Source organism: Passer domesticus, chromosome 2, assembly GCF_036417665.1.
Source record: "Passer domesticus isolate bPasDom1 chromosome 2, bPasDom1.hap1, whole genome shotgun sequence".
Lineage (NCBI taxonomy): Eukaryota > Metazoa > Chordata > Aves > Passeriformes > Passeridae > Passer > Passer domesticus.
In genome coordinates, this window is record NC_087475.1 from 96,327,020 (window position 1) to 96,341,930 (window position 14,911).

Consider the following 14,911-nt stretch of genomic DNA (forward strand, 5'->3'; position numbering starts at 1 on the left):
CTAAAAACCCGCCAAAATATTTCAAAACCCGTCAAAACTAATCAAAACCTTCCGAATACCCATTAAAAAACATTCCAAATACCCACCAAAAGATTTTAAAACCCGCCAAAATGAATCCAAACATTCCAAAACCTGCCAACACAATAAAAACAACTCAAGAGAATACAAAACATTCTAAAACCCAACCAAAACATTCTGAAAACCCACCAAAACATCATAAAAACAAATCAAAACCAACCGAAACATTCCAAAAACCCGACAAAATAGTTTAGAACCCGCCAAAACTGATCAAAACTTTCTGAAAAGATGCCAAAATACTAGAAAACCAGTCTGAAGTGATCGAAACTTTCAATAACTTGCCAAAACATAATCAAAACAAATGAAAGCAAACCAAAACATTCCAAATACCCGCCAAAATATTTTAAAACCCGCCAAAAGGAATGCAAACATTCCAAAACCTGCCAAGACAATAAAAACAACACAAGAGAAAACAAAACATTCTAAAACACCACCAAAACATTCCGAAAACCTGCCAAAACATCATAAAAACAAATCAAAACCAACCAAAAAATAAGAGGAACACGGCAACATATTGGCAAGCAAGAGACGGAGAGTGCGGCACCTTCTAGGAGGCCAAGAAGGAAGCCGCACAACACCTGCACTGTGTCTGCAACTTTCAAACTGCTAGAAGCTAGTGGCTTGCCACTGGCCTGCCTCTTCAATTGCCATTAGCATTCCAATGGAAGCTATTCTTGGACAACTTTGCTCTGCTTGCTGCTAGTTCTGCCCCAGACTACCATAGATAACCTTGCTCTTCCTTTGAGGCTCTGAGATGCCAAGAACTTGTCATCTTCAAAGGGCGGGCCGGGCTACATCTACTCAGCTGCCACAGTTTCTCCTTGCTAGACCTAGTGGAAAAGCATTTTGCTGAGATGCAGAAGGCAAGAAAAGCACAATACGGAGACGCGGAGCTGTCCCAAGTGCCGCTGCCAGGCGTCTTTCCGCAGAAGGAGCGCCCCGGAGCGCACCGCAACCGGCACCGTCATCTCTGCGCAAAAAGCCAAAATATTTTCAAACCCGCCAAAACTCATCCAAAAATATTTTCAAACCCGCCAAAATAGAAAACCAGACAGAGGTGATCAATACATTCAAAAAAACCTGACAAAACATGATCAAGCCCACCAAAGCTAATCCAAACACACCAAAAACTGGGCTAAACAGAATCAAAACAAATCAAAACAAATCGAAACCTTCTAAAAACCCGCCAAAATATTTCAAAACCCGTCAAAACTAATCAAAACCTTCCGAATACCCATTAAAAAACATTCCAAATACCCGCCAAAAGATTTTAAAACCCGCCAAAATGAATCCAAACATTCCAAAACCTGCCAACACAATAAAAACAACTCAAGAGAATACAAAACATTCTAAAACCCAACCAAAACATTCTGAAAACCCACCAAAACATAATAGAAACAAATCAAAACCAACCGAAACATTCCAAAAACCCGACAAAATAGTTTAGAACCCGCCAAAACTGATCAAAACATTCTGAAAAGATGCCAAAATACTAGAAAACCAGTCTGAAGTGATCGAAACTTTCAATAACTTGCCAAAACATAATCAAAACAAATGAAAGCAAACCAAAACATTCCAAATACCCGCCAAAAGATTTTAAAACCCGCCAAAAGGAATCCAAACATTCCAAAACCTGCCAAGACAATATAAACAACACAAGAGAAAACAAAACATTCTAAAACACCACCAAAACATTCCGAAAACCCGCCAAAACATCATAAAAACAAATCAAAACCAACCAAAAAATAAGAGGAACACGGCAACATATTGGCAAGCAAGAGACGGAGAGTGCGGCACCTTCTAGGAGGCCAAGAAGGAAGCCGCACAACACCTGCACTGTGTCTGCAACTTTCAAACTGCTAGAAGCTAGTGGCTTGCCACTGGCCTGCCTCTTCAATTGCCATTAGCATTCCAATGGAAGCTATTCTTGGACAACTTTGCTCTGCTTGCTGCTAGTTCTGCCCCAGCCTACCATAGAGAACCTTGCTCTTCCCTTGAGGCTCTGAGATGCAAAGAACTTGTCAACTTCAAAGGGCGGGCCGGGCTACATCTACTCAGCTGCCACAGTTTCTCCTTGCTAGATCTAGTGGGAAAGCATTTTGCTGAGATGCAGAAGGCAAGAAACGCACAATACGGAGACGCGGAGCTGTCCCAAGTGCCGCTGCCAGGCGTCTTTCCGCAGAAGGAGCGCCCCGGAGCGCACCGCAACCGGCACCGTCATCTCTGCGCAAAGAGCCAAAATATTTTAAAACCCGCCAAAACTAATCCAAAAATATTTTCAAACCCGCCAAAATAGAAAACCAGACAGAAGTCATCAATACATTCGAAAAAACCTGACAAAACATGATCAAGCCCACCAAAGCTAATCCAAACACACCAAAAACTGGGCTAAACAGAATCAAAACAAATCAAAACAAATCTAAAACTTCTAAAAACCCGCCAAAATATTTCAAAACCCGTCAAAACTAATCAAAACCTTCCGAATACCCATTAAAAAACATTCCAAATACCCGCCAAAAGATTTTAAAACCCGCCAAAAGGAATCCAAACATTCCAAAACCTGCCAACACAATAAAAACAACTCAAGAGAATACAAAACATTCTAAAACCCAACCAAAACATTCCGAAAACCCACCTAAACATCATAAAAACAAATCAAAACCAACCGAAACATTCTGAAAACCCGCCAAAATGATTTACACCCGCAAAACTCATCAAAACATTCTGAAAAGATGCCAAAACATTAGAAAATCAGCCTGAACTGATCAAAACATTCAAAAAACTTGGCAAAACATCATAAAAACAAATCAAAACCAACCGAAACATTCCAAAAACCAGCCAAAATATTCTGAAATCCGGCCAAAACATAATAAAAACAAATCAAAACCAACCGAAACATTCCAAAAACCCAACAAAATAGTTTAGAACCCGCCAAAACTGATCAAAACATTCTGAAAAGATGCCAAAATACTAGAAAACCAGTCTGAAGTGATCGAAACTTTCAATAACTTGCCAAAACATCATCAAAACAAATGAAAGCAAACCAAAACATTCCAAATACCCGCCAAAATATTCCAAATACCGGCCAAAAGGAATCCAAACATTCCAAAACCTGCCAAGACAATATAAACAACACAAGAGAAAACAAAACATTCTAAAACACCACCAAAACATTCCGAAAACCCGCCAAAACATCATCAAAACAATTCAAAACCAACCAAAAAATAAGAGGAACACGGCAACATATTGGCAAGCAAGAGACGGAGAACGCGGCACCTTCTAGGAGGCCAAGAAGGAAGCCGCACAACACCTGCACTGTGTCTGCAACTTTCAAACTGCTAGAAGCTAGTGGCTTGCCACTGGCCTGCCTCTTCAATTGCCATTAGCATTCCAATGGAAGCTATTCTTGGACAACTTTGCTCTGCTTGCTGCTAGTTCTGCCCCAGCCTACCATAGATAACCTTGCTCTTGCCTTGAGGCTCTGAGATGCCAAGAACTTGTCATCTTCAAAGGGCGGGCCGGGCTACATCTACTCAGCTGCCACAGTTTCTCCTTGCTAGACCTAGTGGGAAAGCATTTTGCTGAGATGCAGAAGGCAAGAAACGCAGAATACGGAGACGCGGAGCTGTCCCAAGTGCCGCTGCCAGGCGTCTTTCCGCAGAAGGAGCGCCCCGGAGCGCACCGCAACCGGCACCGTCATCTCTGCGCAAAAAGCCAAAATATTTTCAAACCCACCAAAACTAATCCAAAAATATTTTCAAACCCGCCAAACTAGAAAACCAGACAGAAGTGATCAATACATTCGAAAAAACCTGACAAAACATGATCAAGCCCACCAAAGCTAATCCAAACACACCAAAAAACTGGGATAAACAGAATCAAAACAAATCAAAACAAATCTAAACCTTCTAAAAACCCGCCAAAATATTTCAAAACCCGTCTAAAGTAATCAAAACCTTCCGAATACCCGCCAAAACATTCCAAATACCCGCCAAAAGGAATCCAAACATTCCAAAACCTGCCAACACAATAAAAACAACTCAAGAGAATACAAAACATTCTAAAACCCAACCAAAACATTCCAAAAACCCACCTAAACATCATAAAAACAAATCAAAACCAACCAAAATATTCCAAAAACCCGCCAAAATGATTTAGACCCGCAAAACTCATCAAAACATTCTGAAAAGATGCCAAAACATTAGAAAACCAGCCTGAACTGATCAAAACATTCAAAAAAATTGGCAAAACATCATAAAAACAAATCAAAACCAACCGAAACATTCCAAAAACCAGCCAAAATATTCCGAAATCCGGCCAAAACATCATAAAAACAAATCAAAACCAACCGAAACATTCCAAAAACCCAACAAAATAGTTTAGAACCCGCCAAAACTGATCAAAACATTCTGAAAAGATGCCAAAATACTATCAAACCACTAAGAAGTGATCAAAACATTCAATAACTTGCCAAAACATAATCAAAACAAATGAAAGCAAACCAAAACATTCCAAATACCCGCCAAAATATTCCAAATACCGGCCAAAAGGAATCCAAACATTCCAAAACCTGCCAAGACAATATAAACAACACAAGAGAAAACAAAACATTCTAAAACACCACCAAAACATTCCGAAAACCCGCCAAAACATCATCAAAACAATTCAAAACCAACCAAAAAATAAGAGGAACACGGCAACATATTGGCAAGCAAGAGACGGAGAACGCGGCACCTTCTAGGAGGCCAAGAAGGAAGCCGCACAACACCTGCACTGTGTCTGCAACTTTCAAACTGCTAGAAGCTAGTGGCTTGCCACTGGCCTGCCTCTTCAATTGCCATTAGCATTCCAATGGAAGCTATTCTTGGACAACTTTGCTCTGCTTGCTGCTAGTTCTGCCCCAGCCTACCATAGAGAACCTTGCTCTTGCCTTGAGGCTCTGAGATGCCAAGAACTTGTCAACTTCAAAGGGCGGGCCGGGCTACATCTACTCAGCTGCCACAGTTTCTCCTTGCTAGACCTAGTGGGAAAGCATTTTGCTGAGATGCAGAAGGCAAGAAACGCAGAATACGGAGACGCGGAGCTGTCCCAAGTGCCGCTGCCAGGCGTCTTTCCGCAGAAGGAGCGCCCCGGAGCGCACCGCAACCGGCACCGTCATCTCTGCGCAAAGAGCCAAAATATTTTAAAACCCGCCAAAACTAATCCAAAAATATTTTCAAACCCGCCAAAATAGAAAACCAGACAGAATTCATCAATACATTCGAAAAAACCTGACAAAACATGATCAAGCCCACCAAAGCTAATCCAAACACACCAAAAACTGGGCTAAACAGAATCAAAACAAATCAAAACAAATCTAAAACTTCTAAAAACCCGCCAAAATATTTCAAAACCCGTCAAAACTAATCAAAACCTTCCGAATACCCATTAAAAAACATTCCAAATACCCGCCAAAAGATTTTAAAACCCGCCAAAAGGAATCCAAACATTCCAAAACCTGCCAACACAATAAAAACAACTCAAGAGAATACAAAACATTCTAAAACCCAACCAAAACATTCCGAAAACCCACCTAAACATCATAAAAACAAATCAAAACCAACCAAAACATTCTGAAAACCCGCCAAAATGATTTAGACCCGCAAAACTCATCAAAACATTCTGAAAAGATGCCAAAACATTAGAAAATCAGCCTGAACTGATCAAAACATTCAAAAAACTTGGCAAAACATCATAAAAACAAATCAAAACCAACCGAAACATTCCAAAAACCAGCCAAAATATTCTGAAATCCGGCCAAAACATAATAAAAACAAATCAAAACCAACCGAAACATTCCAAAAACCCAACAAAATAGTTTAGAACCCGCCAAAACTGATCAAAACATTCTGAAAAGATGCCAAAATACTAGAAAACCAGTCTGAAGTGATCGAAACTTTCAATAACTTGCCAAAACATCATCAAAACAAATGAAAGCAAACCAAAACATTCCAAATACCCGCCAAAATATTCCAAATACCGGCCAAAAGGAATCCAAACATTCCAAAACCTGCCAAGACAATATAAACAACACAAGAGAAAACAAAACATTCTAAAACACCACCAAAACATTCCGAAAACCCGCCAAAACATCATCAAAACAATTCAAAACCAACCAAAAAATAAGAGGAACACGGCAACATATTGGCAAGCAAGAGACGGAGAACGCGGCACCTTCTAGGAGGCCAAGAAGGAAGCCGCACAACACCTGCACTGTGTCTGCAACTTTCAAACTGCTAGAAGCTAGTGGCTTGCCACTGGCCTGCCTCTTCAATTGCCATTAGCATTCCAATGGAAGCTATTCTTGGACAACTTTGCTCTGCTTGCTGCTAGTTCTGCCCCAGCCTACCATAGAGAACCTTGCTCTTGCCTTGAGGCTCTGAGATGCCAAGAACTTGTCAACTTCAAAGGGCGGGCCGGGCTACATCTACTCAGCTGCCACAGTTTCTCCTTGCTAGACCTAGTGGGAAAGCATTTTGCTGAGATGCAGAAGGCAAGAAACGCACAATACGGAGACGCGGAGCTGTCCCAAGTGCCGCTGCCAGGCATCTTTCCGCAGAAGGAGCGCCCCGGAGCGCACCGCAACCGGCACCGTCATCTCTGCGCAAAAAGCCAAAATATTTTCAAACCCACCAAAACTAATCCAAAAATATTTTCAAACCCGCCAAACTAGAAAACCAGACAGAAGTGATCAATACATTCGAAAAAACCTGACAAAACATGATCAAGCCCACCAAAGCTAATCCAAACACACCAAAAAACTGGGATAAACAGAATCAAAACAAATCAAAACAAATCTAAACCTTCTAAAAACCCGCCAAAATATTTCAAAACCCGTCTAAAGTAATCAAAACCTTCCGAATACCCGCCAAAACATTCCAAATACCCGCCAAAAGGAATCCAAACATTCCAAAACCTGCCAACACAATAAAAACAACTCAAGAGAATACAAAACATTCTAAAACCCAACCAAAACATTCCAAAAACCCACCTAAACATCATAAAAACAAATCAAAACCAACCAAAATATTCCAAAAACCCGCCAAAATGATTTAGACCCGCAAAACTCATCAAAACATTCTGAAAAGATGCCAAAACATTAGAAAACCAGCCTGAACGGATCAAAACATTCAAAAAACTTGGCAAAACATCATAAAAACAAATCAAAACCAACCGAAACATTCCAAAAACCAGCCAAAATATTCCGAAATCCGGCCAAAACATCATAAAAACAAATCAAAACCAACCGAAACATTCCAAAAACCCGACAAAATAGTTTAGAACCCGCCAAAACTGATCAAAACATTCTGAAAAGATGCCAAAATACTATCAAACCACTAAGAAGTGATCAAAACATTCAATAACTTGCCAAAACATAATCAAAACAAATGAAAGCAAACCAAAACATTCCAAATACCCGCCAAAAGATTTTAAAACCCGCCAAAAGGAATCCAAACATTCCAAAACCTGCCAACACAATAAAAACAACTCAAGAGAATACAAAACATTCTAAAACCCAACCAAAACATTCCGAAAACCCACCTAAACATCATAAAAACAAATCAAAACCAACCGAAACATTCCGAAAACCCGCCAAAATGATTTAGACCCGCAAAACTCATCAAAACATTCTGAAAAGATGCCAAAACATTAGAAAATCAGCCTGAACTGATCAAAACATTCAAAAAACTTGGCAAAACATCATAAAAACAAATCAAAACCAACCGAAACATTCCAAAAACCCGACAAAATAGTTTAGAACCCGCCAAAACTGATCAAAACATTCTGAAAAGATGCCAAAATACTAGAAAACCAGTCTGAAGTGATCGAAACTTTCAATAACTTGCCAAAACATCATCAAAACAAATGAAAGCAAACCAAAACATTCCAAATACCCGCCAAAATATTTGAAAACCCGCCAAAAGGAATCCAAACATTCCACAACCGGCCAACACAATAAAAACAACTCAAGAGAATACAAAACATTCTAAAACTCAACCAAAACATTCTGAAAACCCGCCAAAACATCATAAAAACAAATCAAAACCAACCAAAAAATAAGAGGAACACGGCAACATATTGGCAAGCAAGAGACGGAGAGTGCGGCACCTTCTAGGAGGCCAAGAAGGAAGCCGCACAACACCTGCACTGTGTCTGCAACTTTCAAACTGCTAGAAGCTAGTGGCTTGCCACTGGCCTGCCTCTTCAATTGCCATTAGCATTCCAATGGAAGCTATTCTTGGACAACTTTGCTCTGCTTGCTGCTAGTTCTGCCCCAGCCTACCATAGAGAACCTTGCTCTTCCTTTGAGGATCTGAGATGCCAAGAACTTGTCATCTTCAAAGGGCGGGCCGGGCTACATCTACTCAGCTGCCACAGTTTCTCCTTGCTAGACCTAGTGGGAAAGCATTTTGCTGAGATGCAGAAGGCAAGAAACGCAGAATACGGAGACGCGGAGCTGTCCCAAGTGCCGCTGCCAGGCGTCTTTCCGCAGAAGGAGCGCCCCGGAGCGCACCGCAACCGGCACCGTCATCTCTGCGCAAAGAGCCAAAATATTTTCAAACCCGCCAAAACTAATCCAAAAATATTTTCAAACCCGCCAAAATAGAAAACCAGACAGAATTGATCAATACATTCGAAAAAACCTGACAAAACATGATCAAGCCCACCAAAGCTAATCCAAACACACCAAAAACTGGGCTAAACAGAATCAAAACAAATCAAAACAAATCCAAACCTCCTAAAAACCCGCCAAAATATTTCAAAACCCGTCAAAACTAATCAAAACCTTCCGAATACCCATTAAAAAACATTCCAAATACCCGCCAAAAGATTTTAACACCCGCCAAAAGGAATCCAAACATTCCAAAACCTGCCAACACAATAAAAACAACTCAAGAGAATACAAAACATTCTAAAACCCAACCAAAACATTCCGAAAACCCACCTAAACATCATAAAAACAAATCAAAACCAACCGAAACATTCTGAAAACCCGCCAAAATGATTTAGACCCGCAAAACTCATCAAAACATTCTGAAAAGATGCCAAAACATTAGAAAATCAGCCTGAACTGATCAAAACATTCAAAAAACTTGGCAAAACATCATAAAAACAAATCAAAACCAACCGAAACATTCAAAAAACCCGACAAAATAGTTTAGAACCCGCCAAAACTGATCAAAACATTCTGAAAAGATGCCAAAATACTAGAAAACCAGTCTGAAGTGATCGAAACTTTCAATAACTTGCCAAAACATCATCAAAACAAATGAAAGCAAACCAAAACATTCCAAATACCCGCCAAAATATTTGAAAACCCGCCAAAAGGAATCCAAACATTCCACAACCTGCCAACACAATAAAAACAACTCAAGAGAATACAAAACATTCTAAAACTCAACCAAAACATTCCGAAAACCCGCCAAAACATCATAAAAACAAATCAAAACCAACCAAAAAATAAGAGGAACACGGCAACATATTGGCAAGCAAGAGACGGAGAGTGCGGCACCTTCTAGGAGGCCAAGAAGGAAGCCGCACAACACCTGCACTGTGTCTGCAACTTTCAAACTGCTAGAAGCTAGTGGCTTGCCACTGGCCTGCCTCTTCAATTGCCATTAGCATTCCAATGGAAGCTATTCTTGGACAACTTTGCTCTGCTTGCTGCTAGTTCTGCCCCAGCCTACCATAGATAACCTTGCTCTTCCTTTGAGGCTCTGAGATGCCAAGAACTTGTCATCTTCAAAGGGCGGGCCAGGCTACATCTACTCAGCTGCCACAGTTTCTCCTTGCTAGACCTAGTGGGAAAGCATTTTGCTGAGATGCAGAAGGCAAGAAACGCACAATACGGAGACGCGGAGCTGTCCCAAGTGCCGCTGCCAGGCGTCTTTCCGCAGAAGGAGCGCCCCGGAGCGCACCGCAACCGGCACCGTCATCTCTGCGCAAAAAGCCAAAATATTTTAAAACCCGCCAAAACTAATCCAAAAATATTTTCAAACCCGCCAAAATAGAAAACCAGATAGAAGTCATTAATACATTCGAAAAAACCTGACAAAACATGATCAAGCCCACCAAAGCTAATCCAAACACACCAAAAACTGGGCTAAACAGAATCAAAACAAATCAAAACAAATCCAAACCTCCTAAAAACCCGCCAAAATATTTCAAAACCCGTCAAAACTAATCAAAACCTTCCGAATACCCATTAAAAAACATTCCAAATACCCGCCAAAAGATTTTAAAACCCGCCAAAATGAATCCAAACATTCCAAAACCTGCCAACACAATAAAAACAACTCAAGAGAATACAAAACATTCCGAAAACCCAACCAAAACATTCCGAAAACCCACCTAAACATCATAAAAACAAATCAAAACCAACCGAAACATTCTGAAAACCCGCCAAAATGATTTAGACCCGCAAAACTCATCAAAACATTCTGAAAAGATGCCAAAACATTAGAAAATCAGCCTGAACTGATCAAAACATTCAAAAAACTTGGCAAAACATCATAAAAACAAATCAAAACCAACCAAAACATTCCAAAAACCAGCCAAAATATTCCGAAATCCGGCCAAAACATCATAAAAACAAATCAAAACCAACCGAAACATTCCAAAAACCCAACAAAATAGTTTAGAACCCGCCACAACTGATCAAAACATTCTGAAAAGATGCCAAAATACTAGAAAACCAGTCTGAAGTGATCGAAACTTTCAATAACTTGCCAAAACATAATCAAAACAAATGAAAGCAAACCAAAACATTCCAAATACCCGCCAAAATATTCCAAATACCGGCCAAAAGGAATCCAAACATTCCAAAACCTGCCAAGACAATATAAACAACACAAGAGAAAACAAAACATTCTAAAACACCACCAAAACATTCCGAAAACCCGCCAAAACATCATCAAAACAATTCAAAACCAACCAAAAAATAAGAGGAACACGGCAACATATTGGCAAGCAAGAGACGGAGAACGCGGCACCTTCTAGGAGGCCAAGAAGGAAGCCGCACAACACCTGCACTGTGTCTGCAACTTTCAAACTGCTAGAAGCTAGTGGCTTGCCACTGGCCTGCCTCTTCAATTGCCATTAGCATTCCAATGGAAGCTATTCTTGGACAACTTTGCTCTGCTTGCTGCTAGTTCTGCCCCAGCCTACCATAGAGAACCTTGCTCTTGCCTTGAGGCTCTGAGATGCCAAGAACTTGTCATCTTCAAAGGGCGGGCCGGGCTACATCTACTCAGCTGCCACAGTTTCTCCTTGCTAGACCTAGTGGGAAAGCATTTTGCTGAGATGCAGAAGGCAAGAAACGCAGAATACGGAGACGCGGAGCTGTCCCAAGTGCCGCTGCCAGGCGTCTTTCCGCAGAAGGAGCGCCCCGGAGCGCACCGCAACCGGCACCGTCATCTCTGCGCAAAAAGCCAAAATATTTTCAAACCCGCCAAAACTAATCCAAAAATATTTTCAAACCTGCCAAAATAGAAAACCTGACAGAAGTGATCAATACATTCGAAAAAACCTGACAAAACATGATCAAGCCCACCAAAGCTAATCCAAACACACCAAAAACTGGGCTAAACAGAATCAAAACAAATCAAAACAAATCTAAACCTCCTAAAAACCCGCCAAAATATTTCAAAACCCGTCAAAACTAATCAAAACCTTCCGAATACCCATTAAAAAACATTCCAAATACCCGCCAAAAGATTTGAAAACCCGCCAAAAGGAATCCAAACATTCCAAAACTGCCAACACAATAAAAACAACTCAAGAGAATACAAAACATTCTAAAACCCAACCAAAACATTCCGAAAACCCACCTAAACATCATAAAAACAAATCAAAACCAACCGAAACATTCCAAAAACCTGACAAAATAGTTTAGAACCCGCCAAAACTGATCATAACATTCTGAAAAGATGCCAAAATACTAGAAAACCAGTCTGAAGTGATCGAAACTTTCAATAACTTGCCAAAACATAATCAAAACAAATGAAAGCAAACCAAAACATTCCAAATACCCGCCAAAATATTTTAAAACCCACCAAAAGGAATGCAAACATTCCAAAACCTGCCAAGACAATAAAAACAACACAAGAGAAAACAAAACATTCTAAAACACCACCAAAACATTCCGAAAACCTGCCAAAACATCATAAAAACAAATCAAAACCAACCAAAAAATAAGAGGAACACGGCAACATATTGGCAAGCAAGAGACGGAGAACGCGGCACCTTCTAGGAGGCCAAGAAGGAAGCCGCAAAACACCTGCACTGTGTCTGCAACTTTCAAACTGCTAGAAGCTAGTGGCTTGCCACTGGCCTGCCTCTTCAATTGCCATTAGCATTCCAATGGAAGCTATTCTTGGACAACTTTGCTCTGCTTGCTGCTAGTTCTGCCCCAGCCTACCATAGAGAACCTTGCTCTTGCCTTGAGGCTCTGAGATGCCAAGAACTTGTCAACTTCAAAGGGCGGGCCGGGCTACATCTACTCAGCTGCCACAGTTTCTCCTTGCTAGACCTAGTGGGAAAGCATTTTGCTGAGATGCAGAAGGCAAGAAACGCACAATACGGAGACGCGGAGCTGTCCCAAGTGCCGCTGCCAGGCGTCTTTCCGCAGAAGGAGCGCCCCGGAGCGCACCGCAACCGGCACCGTCATCTCTGCGCAAAAAGCCAAAATATTTTCAAACCCACCAAAACTAATCCAAAAATATTTTCAAACCCGCCAAACTAGAAAACCAGACAGAAGTGATCAATACATTCGAAAAAACCTGACAAAACATGATAAAGCCCACCAAAGCTAATCCAAACACACCAAAAAACTGGGATAAACAGAATCAAAACAAATCAAAACAAATCTAAAACTTATAAAAACCCGCCAAACTATTTCAAAACCCGTCAAAACTAATCAAAACCTTCCGAATACCCGCCAAAACATTCCAAATACCCGCCAAAAGGAATCCAAACATTCCAAAACCTGCCAACACAATAAAAACAACTCAAGAGAATACAAAACATTCTAAAACCCAACCAAAACATTCCAAAAACCCACCTAAACATCATAAAAACAAATCAAAACCAACCAAAATATTCCAAAAACCCGCCAAAATGATTTAGACCCGCAAAACTCATCAAAACATTCTGAAAAGATGCCAAAACATTAGAAAACCAGCCTGAACTGATCAAAACATTCAAAAAAATTGGCAAAACATCATAAAAACAAATCAAAACCAACCGAAACATTCCAAATACCCGCCAAAAGATTTTAAAACCCGCCAAAAGGAATCCAAACATTCCAAAACCTGCCAAGACAATATAAACAACACAAGAGAAAACAAAACATTCTAAAACACCACCAAAACATTCCGAAAACCCGCCAAAACATCATCAAAACAATTCAAAACCAACCAAAAAATAAGAGGAACACGGCAACATATTGGCAAGCAAGAGACGGAGAACGCGGCACCTTCTAGGAGGCCAAGAAGGAAGCCGCACAACACCTGCACTGTGTCTGCAACTTTCAAACTGCTAGAAGCTAGTGGCTTGCCACTGGCCTGCCTCTTCAATTGCCATTAGCATTCCAATGGAAGCTATTCTTGGACAACTTTGCTCTGCTTGCTGCTAGTTCTGCCCCAGCCTACCATAGAGAACCTTGCTCTTGCCTTGAGGCTCTGAGATGCCAAGAACTTGTCATCTTCAAAGGGCGGGCCGGGCTACATCTACTCAGCTGCCACAGTTTCTCCTTGCTAGACCTAGTGGGAAAGCATTTTGCTGAGATGCAGAAGGCAAGAAACGCAGAATACGGAGACGCGGAGCTGTCCCAAGTGCCGCTGCCAGGCGTCTTTCCGCAGAAGGAGCGCCCCGGAGCGCACCGCAACCGGCACCGTCATCTCTGCGCAAAAAGCCAAAATATTTTCAAACCCGCCAAAACTAATCCAAAAATATTTTCAAACCTGCCAAAATAGAAAACCTGACAGAAGTGATCAATACATTCGAAAAAACCTGACAAAACATGATCAAGCCCACCAAAGCTAATCCAAACACACCAAAAACTGGGCTAAACAGAATCAAAACAAATCAAAACAAATCTAAACCTCCTAAAAACCCGCCAAAATATTTCAAAACCCGTCAAAACTAATCAAAACCTTCCGAATACCCATTAAAAAACATTCCAAATACCCGCCAAAAGATTTGAAAACCCGCCAAAAGGAATCCAAACATTCCAAAACTGCCAACACAATAAAAACAACTCAAGAGAATACAAAACATTCTAAAACCCAACCAAAACATTCCGAAAACCCACCTAAACATCATCAAAACAAATCAAAACCAACCAAAACATTCTGAAAACCCGCCAAAATGATTTAGACCCGCAAAACTCATCAAAACATTCTGAAAAGATGCCAAAACATTAGAAAACCAGCCTGAACGGATCAAAACATTCAAAAAAATTGGCAAAACATCATAAAAACAAATCAAAACCAACCAAAACATTCCAAAAACCAGCCAAAATATTCCGAAATCCGGCCAAAACATCATAAAAACAAATCAAAACCAACCAAAACATTCCAAAAACCCGACAAAATAGTTTAGAACCCGCCAAAACTGATCAAAACATTCTGAAAAGATGCCAAAATACTAGAAAACCAGTCTGAAGTGATCGAAACATTCAATAACTTGCCAAAACATAATCAAAACAAATGAAAGCAAACCAAAACATTCCAAATACCCGCCAAAAGATTTTAAAACCCGCCAAAAGGAATGCAAACATTCCAAAACCTGC